Raw genomic sequence first — 15178 nt, forward strand, 5'->3', positions numbered from 1 at the left:
TTTGTGTATAATAAAGAGAGTTGTATTCAAAAGATTCTACTACACCCTTCCCCCCCCCACACACACACTTTTATTAATTCAAAAATTAATGGAAGCATCATTAAGATCTAGCTTTCAGATATTCATGGAATGAAAAAAATAGCTATTCTGTCCTACAACAAAAAGGACCGTGAGGCCCTCCTCACGGTCCCACCACCCTCACAAACAAGCACGGCTGGTGGGAACGAGGGAAAGGGCCTTCTAAGTGGTGGCCCCTTGGCTCTGGAATGCTCTCGCAAAAGAAATCAGACAGGAGCCCTCCTGCATGTGGAACTGGCCTTAAAAAATAGTTGATTATTTTATTATAATGGTGGTCTAGTAGCCTTGTTTTATTTATTGGTTTTAAACTGGTTCTGCATCCATGGTGCAATATGTTTTTAAACCCAGCAAAATTTTAAAAATCTATTTGTATTTATTATTTTGATACTGTTTTTGTGTAATCTTGTTTATGATTGTTTATATTTGATGTATTGCTTTTTTAAAATTTTCACTTTGTATGTATTGTGTTAATTTTGTTGTAAGTTGCCCTGAGTCCTTGTGGAGGAGGGTGAGATATAAATAATGTGTGGATATGTATATATGTGTGTGCGTATGTATGTGTGTGTATATATATATGTGTATATATATGTGTGTGTGTGTGTGTGTGTGTATTAGGGCTGGGCGGTTTCGTTTCGTTAATTCGTAATTCGTTAATAATTCGTTAATTTTTTCAATTACAAAACAATAACGAACCATTCTGGAGCAATTATTTAAAAAAACGAATTTTCAAAAACGTTTTGTAAATGCTTCGTATTTCGATATTGTATTCGTTTCGTTATTGTTTTGAGGTCGTTTCGTTATTATTTCCGCATGTCTGGGCCAGTTTTATGGTTTAATTAGTGAAAAAAAATTATAATATCACACCAACAGTCAACAACAGAGGGAGAGGGAAGCTTCAGAAGGTTTTGGAGGTTTTTTAGCGTATTTCGCGGTCGCGTCCGCCATTAACGAATCGATTCGTTATTGTTTCGGAAATCGATTCGTTAATTTTTTACCATTTACGAAATTTCGTAAATATCGAACTTTTTAAAAGGAAAATTTTGTAATTATTTTAAATATCAAAACAAAAAAAAAAAACCCAAATACAAATCGATTTCTGAAACAAATTTTTCTGTTGTTACCTAGGCCTTATATATATATATAGAGAGAGAGAGAGAGAGACCACTGAATTAAGTATGACAAGATTCTCCAAAACCAGGGGTGGAGACTCTTTTCTGACAAGGGTCACACTCTCTGGGGCATAATATGTCAAAGTCTGTGAGCAGTCATCTATCTCCCTCCTACTATGTTCTTTCTTAAACCCTATTCCTCTTTGGGAATATGGATTGCTCCAGAGAGAGCTCTGAAGGACTCTTTGCAAATGGCTTAACATACCCCACCATTCCATCCCTTTGCCTGTTTCAGCCTCACTTCCCACTTCTCCCTTCAAATTTAATCCACATTGATAACATATAGATGATGTCCTTCCTAGATACATGTAATTCCATTACTGTCCTCACTAAGCATACATCCCACAAACACCCTACCCCCCATCGCCAACTTCCTTCTCTCCCTTCACCTGCATAATAAAATTAGGTAAAGAGCAATTCTTTGACCAGCGATTTAGCCTAAATTATAACAAAAACATCACAGTAATTGGTACTTCCTCCAAAAACTCTATGACAAAAATAAAAAGTAGAACAAAATTCACCATCATAGTCCAGAAGCCCACTCTATATAACTTGCTGTCAAGAACAAATGGAAGGGCCAAAAGGCCAGGATAGTTTACATTTTCTTATTACGTTGTTTTCTGTTGACAGGATCTAGACCTGTTCTGTCATAGCAGAAGAGGGCTAGAACATTTTCAAGCAACCATGGACAAAATTGATGTATCTGTCTTCTCATCAAATTTGACCTTCAACCTACAAGGAAGTTGTAGAACTCTAAAGAGAGGTGATAAGAATTCAGATGTTTGGACTTCAACTCCTATGCTCTATTACCATTAGATAAGACGTATTAGGGAAGCTGTCAGCTAAAACCAAAAACATCTGGCAAGCCACGACCCTCCAATTCCTTCTCTATAGATAGTCCTACCACTAAAATTGTTCTAGAATGGCCAATGCCCAACAACTCACCTAATTATGTGACTCCCGACCTCCTATTCATGCACAACTTTTTAAAGGAAAATTACATAAGGAGATGGAGTACAAAAAGAAAAGGAATAATGTCAAAGCATAAGGAGAAAAAATACAAAAAGGATGTATAAGCTGATTTATTCAAACATATCTTACCGAATGAAGTGTCACAGTGTTCAGCAACTGCAGTCTCTGATGCAGATGTACTAGCCATAATATTAACTAGATCAGGGGTCCTCAAACTTTTTAAACAGAGGGCCAGGAGGACCAGGTCAGTCTCTCAAACTGTTGGAGGGCTGAATTATAATTTGAAAAAAATGCATAAATTCCTATGCACACTGCACATATCTTATTTTTAGTGCAAAAACACTTTAAAGCAATACAATAATTAAAATGAAAAACAATTTAAACAAATATAAACTTATTAGTATTTCAATGGGAAGTGTGGACCTGCTTTTGGTTGATGAGATAGGATTGTTGTTGTGTGCTGAGTGAGGGCTGGGTAAATGACCTTGGAGTGCCGTATCTGGGCCCCAGGCCTTAGTTTGAAGACCCCTGAATGAGATGTTCAGTCACTCTTCAAAAGAGGGGGCCCAGATCATACAAATACTGGTATATACACAAAGATCTCCATATTAGAGGGATTTAGACTATTAATGACTCTGTTTGGAAGGAGGATGCCTTTTCTGATATGCACACAAAACTGCTGTTCTCAGAGGGCTTGAGTGCCCTCAACATGTTAGCACCAAATTGTGATGTTAGTCTGGGACATCTCATAACTATGTCACATTTCACATAACTTCCATATTGAGTATGCATGTTTTTCTAAGACAGCGATTCACATCTGACAACCAGAAGTAACCTAGGGTAGGGATATGTCAGTGACAGCCTTACGCAAAGCAGTAAAGGATTAACCAAATACTTACACAACTTGATCGTTACAAGCATAACTCTGGATATTCTTGCAATTTTATATAAGCTACTATCGATTCAGCTTTATGTTAGAAAAACTGTTACCCTAATAAGATTCCCATCTGACTTAAAGCTTCAAATATGGCTTACCTAGAACATTTACAAACAAATCAATTAATATTGACTGAAGATCAATCTTTGCGCAATATGAAAAGCAGTTTTGAACTATTTGATGTTCTCTACAGAAGAGTCTCCTTTCACATAAGTAATATTCATTTGCTTTAAAGTACTCTGTTGCTCTCAAACTTTAATTAAGGAAGAAATTACGAAGTCTTAGGACTACAGAGAGCATCAATAACAAAGACTGAGCATTTCATACATCAAGTGCACCATATTCATGTGGCTTTCATCACAATAATTGAAATGCGATTTGTATCAGCCATACATACACTTCAAGACCCAGATTATCTATTTTTATACTCACACTCCCTACATATATACTTATACTACATAAAGTGAAGAAAATTAGAACACCTTTTGTGGTCTTTTAACATTTATTTCAATATAAGCATTTCTGGGTTAGGAGCCCTGGTGGCACAATGGGTTAAACCCTTGTGCAGGCAGGACTGAAGACCAACAGACTGCAGATTTGAATCCAGGGAAGCACGGATGAGCTCCCTCTATCAGCTCCAGCTCCCCTTGCGGAGACATGAGAGAAGCCTTCCATAAGGATATTAAAACATCAAAACATCTGGGCGTTCCCTGGGCAACATCCTTGCAGACAGCCAATTCTCTCACACCAGAAGTGACATGCAGTTTCTCAACTCGCTTCTGATATGAAAAAAACTAGGTTAGAGCCGAATTCTTCAAATAATATTCCATGCACTGAAAAATTGGCATGTACCCATAAAACTACTCTTTTCTTACCTTTTTATATTGAAACAATTTGACATTGCTACTTCTTTGGAAGCAAAGGCATCATTATTGCTGTTAATCATTATAATTCATATAGTGAAAAATAATAGATTGCAAATAATACTAGATTACAAATAACTGAATGCCCACATTTTGCTAACTAGATCAATAATTAATATAGAAAGCTCTCTGATACTGCTCTATTAGATTTGAAATCTATGCAAACTATATAAAACTATACAAAAATGAAAGGATGATTCATTCATAGAAGAAGCACTTGAAAAAAATCTACAATTTTCAAAAGTGCGGTGGATGCTCCACTCAAAGCACTGGGGAGAAATAAATCACCAAGAAAAGGTCCAATAAAGCTGCTTCATGATACAGAGAGAGTTCTAACAAAAACTGTCAACAAATGTGGAATACAAAACAATGACACACTGAGTAAAAACAATCAATCCCCACGAAAGGGGACATCAGGGATTGTAGAACCCAAGAAACCATTACATTAATTTCCCTTGTAAGCAAAGTGATGCGCAAACTTCAACAACAAAGACTTTTGCCACATATGGAGCAAGAAATGCCAGATGACCAAGCATAGTAAAGGACAGATACTAGGGATCATAGGGTATAGGGTTACAGCCTATGCTGGATGGAGTCACATTCCCCATGAAGACGGTTGTCAGCTTGGGAGTTCTCCTGGACTCATCGCTGAGCCTGGAAATCCAGGTTTCAGCAGTGTCCAGGGGAGCCTTCACACAATTAAAACTTGTGTGCCAGTTGTGCCCGTACCTTGGGAAGTCAGATTTGGCCACGGTGGTCCACATTATGGATACATCTGGCATAGACTACTGCAACACACTCTACATAGGGTTGCCTCTGAAGACTGTTCAAAAGCTTCAAGTAGTCCAACAGGTGGCAGACAGATTGCTAACTGGAGTGGCGTATAGAGAACATACAATGCCCCTATTACGTCAGCTCCACTGGCTGCCAATTTGCTTCTGAACACAATTCAAAGTGCTGGCTTTAGCCTATAAATCCCTAAACGGTTCTGGTCCAGCTTACCTGTCCGAACTTATCTCCCTTTATGATCCGGTATGATGGTTAGGATCTTCTGGGGAGGCCCTGCTCTTGGGCCTGCCCTCATCGCAGGTGCGGTTGGAGAGGACGAGAGACAGGGCCTTCTCAGTGGAGGCCCCACTGCTATGGAACTCCCTTCCCAGTGACATCAGAACAGCCCCCTTGCTCTTAAGCTTCAGGAAGAATCTGGCTATTTAAGCAAGCCTTTGAGGATTAATATGAGCCATAAGTACGACGGAGGAATGGCAAAGCAATTGGTTCAATGTTTACAAAGCTCATTTAGTGCTAGACTTTTGTTATGTTTGCAATGTTTTAATCGTTTGAAAGACTATTTTACTTGATATCTATATGCTTTTAAAGTTTTATAATACTATGTTTTACTGATATTGTTATTGTCTAAATCTGGAATTGAATTATTGCCATAGTTAGTAAGCCGCCCTGAGACCCTCTTCAGGGGTGAGAAGGATGGTATATGTACAGTAAATAAATAAATAAATAATCATATTGCAAACATACACTGGATAATGTAGCCAACAAAATAATTTCAAAAGAAAATAATGAGTTTTATATGTTTTAGTAAAGTTTCTGACTGATCGTGAAATCCTCAGAGTTCTCTTAAAGAAATAGGTGTGCCACAGCATTTGATTGTTCTGCTGTGTACTCTAAATTATTAGAACAGAATATGGAAAAACAGAATGGTTTCCAATTGGCAGGGAGATTAGGCAAGACTGGATTTTATCATTCTATCTGATTAATATTTTTACACTCAGCATATCTTGGAAAGCAGCATTAGACTCTGATAAACGAGGCATAAAAATCGAAGGAAGGAACACCAACAAATTAAGAAATATAGATGGCATCATACTACTAACAGAAAATTGCAAAGATTTGGAATAATTACAGAAGAAAGTAAAAGGCAAAAGTGCATAGACAAGTTTACAGTTGAACATCAAGAGAACAAAACTAATGACCACAGATGATTCACATAACTTTAAAATAGATGATAAAGACAATGAAAGAGTTCAAAATGTTCCATATCTTGGCTTAGCCATTAACTAGAATGGAGGAATCAGAAGAGGACTAGGTGAATTGTGGGAAATATGCCTTCTATTATACAAACTCTAATTGGCTCATTTGTAAGAATAAAAATGGTAGCATGGTTGGGGATGTGCACATTTCGTGGGATGGAGAGTAGTAGCAAATACTGAGTCTTATTGTCTCCTAGACCTTTCTTCAAGCAGAATCCACTGAATTTCTAGTGAATATCTGCACGGTAGATGTACTCATATCTCTATCTAAAGGATCTGCACAACAATGCAATAGTTGTAAATCTCAGCACATTTTTTCTATACTATTTGGTAGCCAAGATAAGCAGAATTCTTTCTAACGCAGAAATGGTGTATTTCCAGCTGTTTCCATTAAGTAAAATGAAATCATTTTTGGGTCCACATCCTACAACCAACATAATTCTCCAGTCAGCATAGCCAGTGAGTCAGACATGATACAAAAAGAACAGCATGGGGACTATGAAAAGCAAACTCACAACTGAGTTTGAAAAAGACAACCAGTAGATTTTACAATGACTTACTGAAATCTTAATGATCTATATTTAAACTTTCTTTTCAGTTTATTTATTATTTATTTATTTCCTTCATTTCTACCCTGCCCTTCTCCCACAAGGGGACTCAGGGCGGCTTTACATAAGCATCAGTGATACTGTCAACATATACATTCAAATAAAAACAGTAAAGTTTGATTAAAACATTATAAAAATTATCAAAAAAATCATTTAACATTCAACTAACACGCCGCTAAAACCAAGATCCAGCCCAACCAATCCAATGTCATAATGCATCCGCAGTAACATGGAAGGGTAACACATTGATATAGCCGGGAGCCACTTCTATAATGTTCAAGTTTCCTTTCCAAGTTGCCACTGTCTTCTGATCAATGCCTCTAGTCGAACGCCTGGTCCCACAGCCCGGTCTTCAGTTGTCTCCTGAAGGACAGGAGGGAGGTGGCCAGTTTGATGTCCTTAGGGAGGGAGTTCCACAGACGGAGGGGGGGGCACTGCTGAAAAGGCCCTGTCTCTCGTTCCCACCAACTGCATTTGCAAGAGTGGCGGGATTGAGAGCAGGGCCTCTCCTGACAATCTTAAGCTGCATGGTTCATAGCAAGAGATACGTTCGGACAGGTGAACAGGGCCAGAACCATTTAGGGCTTTAAAGGTTTAACTCTGAAACAATGGAATAGACACCACTGCAAACTCCTTTGGGAATGGAAGCTATTAAAATAGTTATTGAATCAATGAGAAATAGAAATCCCCTAATAAATGATGGTATTCCCATTGAAAAATATATACCGTGTTTCACTGAAAATAAGACACTGTCTTATATTTATTCTTCCTCAAGAAGACACACTATGGTTTATTTTCAGGGGATGTCTTTTTCTTTATTAAGTATGGTACAACAATCCCCTACCCCGAGAGACCCACAGACTGTTGCTAGTTGATGCTAGGGGAAAGAAACCCACAGTGCTGAGTAAAATGGCAGCCACAGCTTTACTTCTTCCCCCTGAGGACACACTACACCTAAAGCAGAGTGTCCTGCTCTTCACTTCACTGAGGATACTTTTATTTTCACTTTCTATGTTTCCTACTATGCCTCAGCTCACAGCACCCACAGAATGACCGGGATTTGACAGGGGGAACTGACCTTGTACGCTGCACAGCCATGCCATATTTTGTTGTATATCTCACTTGTTATACAGAAAGCTGAAAGGCTGTATTGTATACTCAATTCTTGGAACCACTATAATTTTCCAGAAAAGAATGCCTCACTTGTGGGCCTCACTCTCATCTACATATTGATACCAAATCACGTGAAGATTTATTTGTTTTCCTGGGCTTTTAATCACCTTCGGGTTTCTGGGATTTATTGCTTCTATGGTTGCTTCTGGATTATTATTGTGAGTGTATTTAAATGTTCTGAGAAAATATGGTAAATTATTTTTTGGAATCACCAATGCAAAGCTGGGTATAAATACTTGAGATAATAAACAAACCTGCCCCTTTTATATAATAAATAAGCACACCTTACTAACATCAACCTGAAGCCCCCACCCCTTCCAGGTTCTATTAAAAATGCAAAGATTTTCACAGCATTGGTCTGCTATGAAGCTATTAAGAGCCTGCAAGTCTCAGCAATGTCTCTGGCCCACTGCCTGGCATATTTATTGCTACTTATAAATTAGACACTTGTGTAGGAATGCAGTTTTTATGTAAGCTTTGTCTAAATGAGCCTAATAATAGATGACCAAATAGGGGTGTTATGGACTTGCTAAATAATTATGGTGCACAAACGCTGCTTGTGAAACTAACAATGAGGAAGAAAGTTGCTACAAATCACGTTAAAAAGACCAACTTGTCAAAACTTTCCACAAACAAAAGTATATAAAAATGACAAATATGAAATCATAGAACAATAATTGATGACACATTGCTGAAAGTCTAAAAATTTCTTGAGTTACTCTTTTCCTGGGTAGTGTTATATCTAATAACTAAATTTTGTGCTGTGTGCACAAGTTAGGAAGGTTTGAAGACCAACTGTGGTAATCATTAAAGTATCCCGAAACTGCTGATTGTGCCATATATAATGGAATGGAAAATATTTTTCTCTTAAAGAGAAGAGAAGGACCTACTTTCCACTAGCTCTCAACTGTGCTGAATGCCTAATTCCATACTATGACTTTCACATTATCTATAATAAGCCATCTTGACTAAGACAAACTGCATTGTCTTAACTTATTACTCAGAATATGTTGTGTTTAACTCTATGGATTTTGATTACTATAAGCAATATCCAGAGAAAATTGAATATCTGGTATTAAATGTTTGCCATATATATTGTGTTGCTCCGTCCCGAGTCCCCTTCGGGGTGAGAAGTGTGGAATACAAACGCTTTAAATAAATAAATAAATAAAATTATTTATTTATGTAATAAAATGTTTACTACTTCCCAGACTGCTGTGGCATCCAGAGCAGTGCATGACATTTTAAATAACAAGCTGGAGAACTTGGTACATGAAGAACAGGGCTCCATCTACTTACATGAGGGCTATGTCCCAGCTCTACTGCATAACCGCATGTACGTATAAGATATAGCTGATAGAGAATGGGAAATGCTAACCTGCAAATCCTCTCCCCAGAAGAAGGCAACAACTTTTCCAGATGCCAATACAGACAAGGGAGCTTTCCTTCCATGGTAGGGTCAATCAGATAACCTAAGTGACTACTTGACATAGATGATCATCCACCAATCTTGCTTCACCCCCAATTCCTCCATGATCCCATCACATTAATAACCTGGCTGTTCCCAAAACAGTAGCCTTAAAGCCCCCAGGCACTGTGTGCCGTCGCGCCTGGGGCTATAGAGAAAGAGGCATGGACCAGGGTCCTAGGAGTAATAAGCTGAGAAGCTTTTCCTGTTCCCTCTCTCTCAATGGTTGTGGATGCTGGAGCAAACCACAACCCCAGTTCAGTGACCTAAGTTAAAGGACAAGACCTTCCTATGGTGCCAAAGAACCGGTGTGAAGGCGCCTGAAATCTTCACAATGTCGTTCAGGGGGTTTGAACATAAAGTATAAGATTCAGGGGTAAAAGCCTAAGAGTTGGTAGTAAAAAATGCCTTGACCAGGGGCTTTTGGGCCAAGCTTTTGGACACGTCCATCCAATGAGTCTTTTTCTGAGGTAAAAAAGGTGAGGGAGAAACCTTCCCTTTCTCCCTTGGAAGGGGCGGAGCCTAAACAACTGAACTGGGGAAACAAGCTAATTGGCGTACAACAACAATAAATTGACAGCTATAGTAACCAATGAAATTTAACTATACATGTACAAGGTAGACAGAAATAAAATGGCAGTTTAAAATCCTGCAACTAACAGTTCTAAATATATGTGGCGCCACACGTGCCGTCACACACTGAAAATACCTATTTTCACATCAGAAGGAGAGGAATGTTGTACTGCCCCCATGCTATCTTAACTACTTGGAAGGTGAACTGACTGCACAGGGAACAGATCAGAGACAATATAGTTGAATCAAACAACAATTTATTAACTGACAAGAATTTTAGACTTTCTCTCCTCCTGAGTCTCACTATAAAGTCTTTATGAGAGGTAAAGTCTCTGAGAGATAGACACAGTTCCAGCTGAATTGAGGCTCTTAAATCTTTACATATTTTTCTCTCTTTCTTATATGGTGTTTAACTGTCTCTAAGATGGTCTCAATATTTAATTCTGACTGGACTTGAATATAGCTCCGACTGAACTTGAATACAACTATATGGCTCTGACTGGATGTGCTATTTGTAGACCTTCTGGTCTTCCTCTCTCTTCACCTTCCAGTCACGAAAATGGTGACTCTTCCAAGAACCAGAAGTGCCTTGCCTGAGGCTCCACCCCTCAGAGGATTCTTAAAGGGGCAGGGCAGTGGAGGCTTCAAATGCAAAGAGGCCGTCTAGAATGACCCCCAGAAATTGTACATAAAATATTAATGTATCTAACTAAAAAGGGCTTAACTAGGGGTAAACAGTGAGGGTCTTCATAGGGCACAGCAAATGTCATGTGTTCCAGCAGGGGCTGGGATCAAATAAGGATGCATTATTTAGCTTGTGTAGATTCAACCAGAGAATGTTGAACACATTTGCCCGGAAAGAGACTCATCAAGATTCCTGATGCAATTTTTTCCTCACTGAGACTGAAAAACAATTCTGATATTTCAATTCAGATGTCCAACTATATATACTAGTCTTAGTAAGAGTGATATCATGGGGGTTAACATAATACATTTATCATTACATTTGTAAAATAAAAAAAAACCAAATTTTATAATGAGCCAAAGACCACCCATTAGCAGTTTCCTAGGAAAAGAAAACATAACATGATGAGACTCTGGACACACTTTTTCTTTCTTATTTGGCTTGATTCCATATCATAGGGAGGAATCCTTTCAGTGAAAAACAATCTCAATGTTTAGAAGGCGGGATGTTTTGCATTCAATATCCTACAGTGGAGAAAATAAATAATAATATGTATAGCATCTCCAATGTGTGTGTACATTCAAGGCTTTATCCCAAATCTTCCTTTGTGTTACTTTTAATAGTAGTGTAAAATATATAAAAATATACAGAACACAGCACACATTATTTTAAATGCTAGATGAGTGGGTAGCCACATTTGTATAAATGTGTCCCTATTTGTGCAGCTCATTCATTGAGTTTTGTTTTTAATTGAGAAAATTCCCTCAATCTGCATTATCTTAAGTGCTGTTCTGTGAAATCAGCACAGTTTGTGTTACCTAACAGTATTTTTAAAACAGTTGTTTTATTTTGCAACTATTGTATCATTGTTTTTTGTGTATTGTCTGCACACCACCTTTATGGCTTCTAATTGTGGAAGGAAGTTTAGAAATTTCCAAATGAACAAACAGTATTAAACTGAAAACTAAGTAACTGTAAAACAGTATGGAGAAGGGACAGTCATTATATAGTGCACACAGAGAACACACAGTTTTACATGAAGTTAAATCAGAAATGGCATTCTGCTTTCTTACAGTTTAAGAATCAAAGGTTCATGCATTCTACTCTCAAAAAGTGCAGACTCACAGAATGTGTCAAAAACACATTTCACAATTTATTCAGCATCTGACTGTTTTGGGTTTTTTCTCACCTGATATTCCTGGTCATCCTAAACTCTTTCATTACAAATGCTTGGACTAAGACATTTATTTGTAATTCAATACAATAAGCCATTTTCTGACGTTCTTACTTTGCACATTTTAAGCAGAATTGGAAGAATAGAACAAAGTTTCTCAAAATCTACTGTATTATTATTATTAAATTATATTAAGGTTGTTTTCTTCTCTCCACTGGAAAATGGACTGAAACCAACAATATGAGTTAAGCAACTTTTCTCTAATTTTCTGTTAATTTGTTCACTCTACCACAAAATTATATTGAATAAACATCCCCTCGTGCTAACTACTTTTCCCTTCCCAAACTAGAATCCTTTTGTAATTCTCTCCTGCACTGGCTGCTTCCTACTCACAAGAAGTAAATAATATACCAGTATCCATGTATTTTAAAAAAATAGATTCCTCTAGCTCCTTAATCTTGGTCTACCTCACTGGAGCTTGCAAAATTTAATAGTTTCCTTGTAGCAGATGTTTTATTTTACTTTCCTTAAAAGTGGTCCTCTGAAACACAGTGAGATGCTTTGCTATTTTGATGGGGGAGCTGCTTTTTCCATTTGCCCTGAATTTGACATCACTAGGGTCCACATTAATAGAAACAGCAGCTAAAACTTCTTTGAAACTTTATTCACCACAACCAGAAAAAAATGGGCTGATGAAATTCTTTTAAACATGCTTTAATCTAGCTGGAATGCCAGAAATTGCTTCCAGATGTGCTCCATACAAAAGTCAATCATAGCTATTTATACTGACACTCTGCAGTCCAAACAATCTCAATCGAAATGCCATGTCTCCGCTACAATAAAGCTATAAATGTCAGTTTTGTTGAATCTGGAAAGGTGTTGAAGAGTTCATGCTAGTCGGCTTCTTAGGCTATTTGTTAGCCAGAATAATTAAAAAGAATGAAAAACCAAAGTATTTCTAATATAGTGATTCTATACTTGTTAAGCTATTCTTAAAGCACACCTGACACCTCCAAACCCCAAGTGCACAGGTTACAAGTTGAAATTCATTTCACAAACTAGAAAAATGGATCACTTAGGCTGAGGGCCAAGAAAAACTAAAGTGCTTGGCAGGATTCCCATGCCCTCTCCTACACTGAACACACACATAGTACACCTGGGAATAAAATTAACTTTAATATAGTGAAGCAACAGATGCTGACCATATTTAGTCCCTTTACTTAAGAAATTTGGGGATCTGCTGGTAGTATTTCTCTTTCAGGGGAACTACACCATAATGGTTCTGCAATTATATAAAGAAAATTCTCTAGCTGCAAAAACAATACAGGTTCAACATCTCTAATCCAGATATGTGAAATGCTCCAAAATCCGAAATCCACCCACTTCTGCTTGAAGGCAACAGCTGCAATGCTATTGCTCATTCGTTCACAAGGCAGAAAGCAGTAAGCTGATAGGCTTCCTAGAAATTTGCTGCATTTCCCCCAAAATATTGTGTCCCTTATACCACCAATCTTTTCATATCTCTAGTCTATCTCCAGCCTTGTGTCTCATAAAAAACACAGACAGTGAACAAGAAAGATGCAAGGCTGGAGGGAAATGTGAAGATGTGTGAAATAATGGCAGCATCGATTCATACCAAGTCCTAGCCTCACATCCCATACACAAGTGGCAAACAAATGAGATGCAAGAATGGAGAAAGATTTGAGGATCTATGAAATGGTGGAAGCTGTAGAAACCCATGTTCTCCAGGTATTTTGGACTTCAGCTCCCAGCAGCCTCAGCTACCTTGGCCAATGATCAGGGATTCTGAAAGCTGGACTCCAAAATATCTGGAAGACCTGAGTTTGAGAAACATTGTTCTATAGGATAATAATAATAATAATAATAATAATAATAATAATAATAATTTTATTCTTGTATCCTGCCACCATCTCCCCAAAAGGACTCAAAGCGGCTTACACATGGCACAAGGTGCCAAAAAAAAAAAAAACTGAAAACAAAAACAAATTTAAAATACCATTAAATAAAACATATAAGCATGAAACAACAACTAATACTCAATTTAAAACAGTCTCATAAAATCTAGTACTTATTCATTTGTTGTAATGAAATAATTAATAGGCCCACTCTTCACAATTAGTTTCAAATACTCCCATTATATTTCATTTATTATATATGTTCATTTCACCAAATTTCAAAGCTGGATCAGACACAGCAGAACTAACTATATTGCAGGAAATTACTCATCCTTAGCCATCTGCAATCCCAATAGACAATCCACACAGCCACCCCGCCTCGTTAGGATCTGGTAGTCTGAGAGGGTGGGGTGGCAGTGCTATCCTCCCCTCCCCGCCACCCATTTCAGTCTAAAAGAGAGCCTCGTCACATCAAAATGACGTGATAGGACCATTGGATAGAGGCCCGCAAATGGAGACAGGCCTCTCCAGTACATTTTTTACTAAAACGGCGGCAGTGGGGGGGCTGGCAGTGATACCCCTTGGAAGTACCCCCCTCTATAAAAATCAACAAATAAGTATTATATATTTTGTTCATTTTTCAGTTTTACAGGATTTGGAAATTACCTGGCATTTTCTGATAGCAGAGTTAATACCTCTGGCCTAACCACTTTTAAAAGAGTTAAGCCAATGTAATTAGGATGCGGTGGTTAATGCAATGGGAATAGTATATAGGTTGTAGTTATATTGAGTAAGTTCGATGAAGGTAGTTGAGGTGGTTTAGAGAATTGACAGATGGTGGTTTAGAGAATTGCTGCTGTGAGAAGTGAGAAAGAAAAAACTGTAACTTTTGTATATTTTGTGTATACTGTTGCAGCAAAAGTGAAAGAAAAGCCTTCCTGCTTATTTGAGAAAGAACAAAAGTCTCTGAGTGTTTGTTGTTTGAGTAGAAGATCACTAAAACAGTGTTTTTTGGATACCTGGTTCCCTAACAGGAACTAATAGTAATTTCCACAGAAATTACTCAGTCTTTAGCTTATTTCCAAATATAAAGGCACTTGAAGTCCTGGAGCCCCAATCAGGATAAAAGGGCAATATCAATATAATTTAACTACAATTCAATCCCACCTATAAACTGATTCCACATAACAAATGTTAACGGGCTATTTATAGAACACATCCAAAAATCACTTTTTTTCTGATAGTACCCTAAACTACAGTTAATCTCCAATTTAATATATTTAAAGGGGGATCAGAGTTTGGCAAATTGTTGAAAGTGTCAGCAATTACAAGAAGTTAACTCTTTTGACTTACCTCCGCTGTCATGAAATAATCATGATCAAAATGTTAGTTTCATTGCCTTTGGTGTTCAATTTTGAAGAGATACAGCAAGAGCATACTTGAAGTGCCCTGAAAGT

The 15178-nt window shown here is 37.6% G+C and overlaps 1 protein-coding gene across 4 annotated transcripts in view; it reads right to left on the minus strand.

Annotated features, from left to right (window-relative positions):
- RARB (retinoic acid receptor beta) overlaps nt 1–15178 on the minus strand; it is a 416875-nt gene that overhangs the window by 319774 nt on the left and 81923 nt on the right. For 2 of the 4 annotated variants that reach the window (XM_060781906.2, XM_060781905.2), the window contains one exon: nt 15075–15170. The exons of the other annotated variants lie outside the window; for them this stretch is intronic. The gene's annotated coding sequence lies outside the window, so the exon portion shown is untranslated. The remainder of the gene's footprint in view (nt 1–15074; nt 15171–15178) is intronic. 4 annotated transcript variants of the gene reach the window in all.

Source organism: Anolis sagrei, chromosome 6 (genome assembly GCF_037176765.1).
Source record: "Anolis sagrei isolate rAnoSag1 chromosome 6, rAnoSag1.mat, whole genome shotgun sequence".
NCBI lineage: Eukaryota > Metazoa > Chordata > Lepidosauria > Squamata > Dactyloidae > Anolis > Anolis sagrei.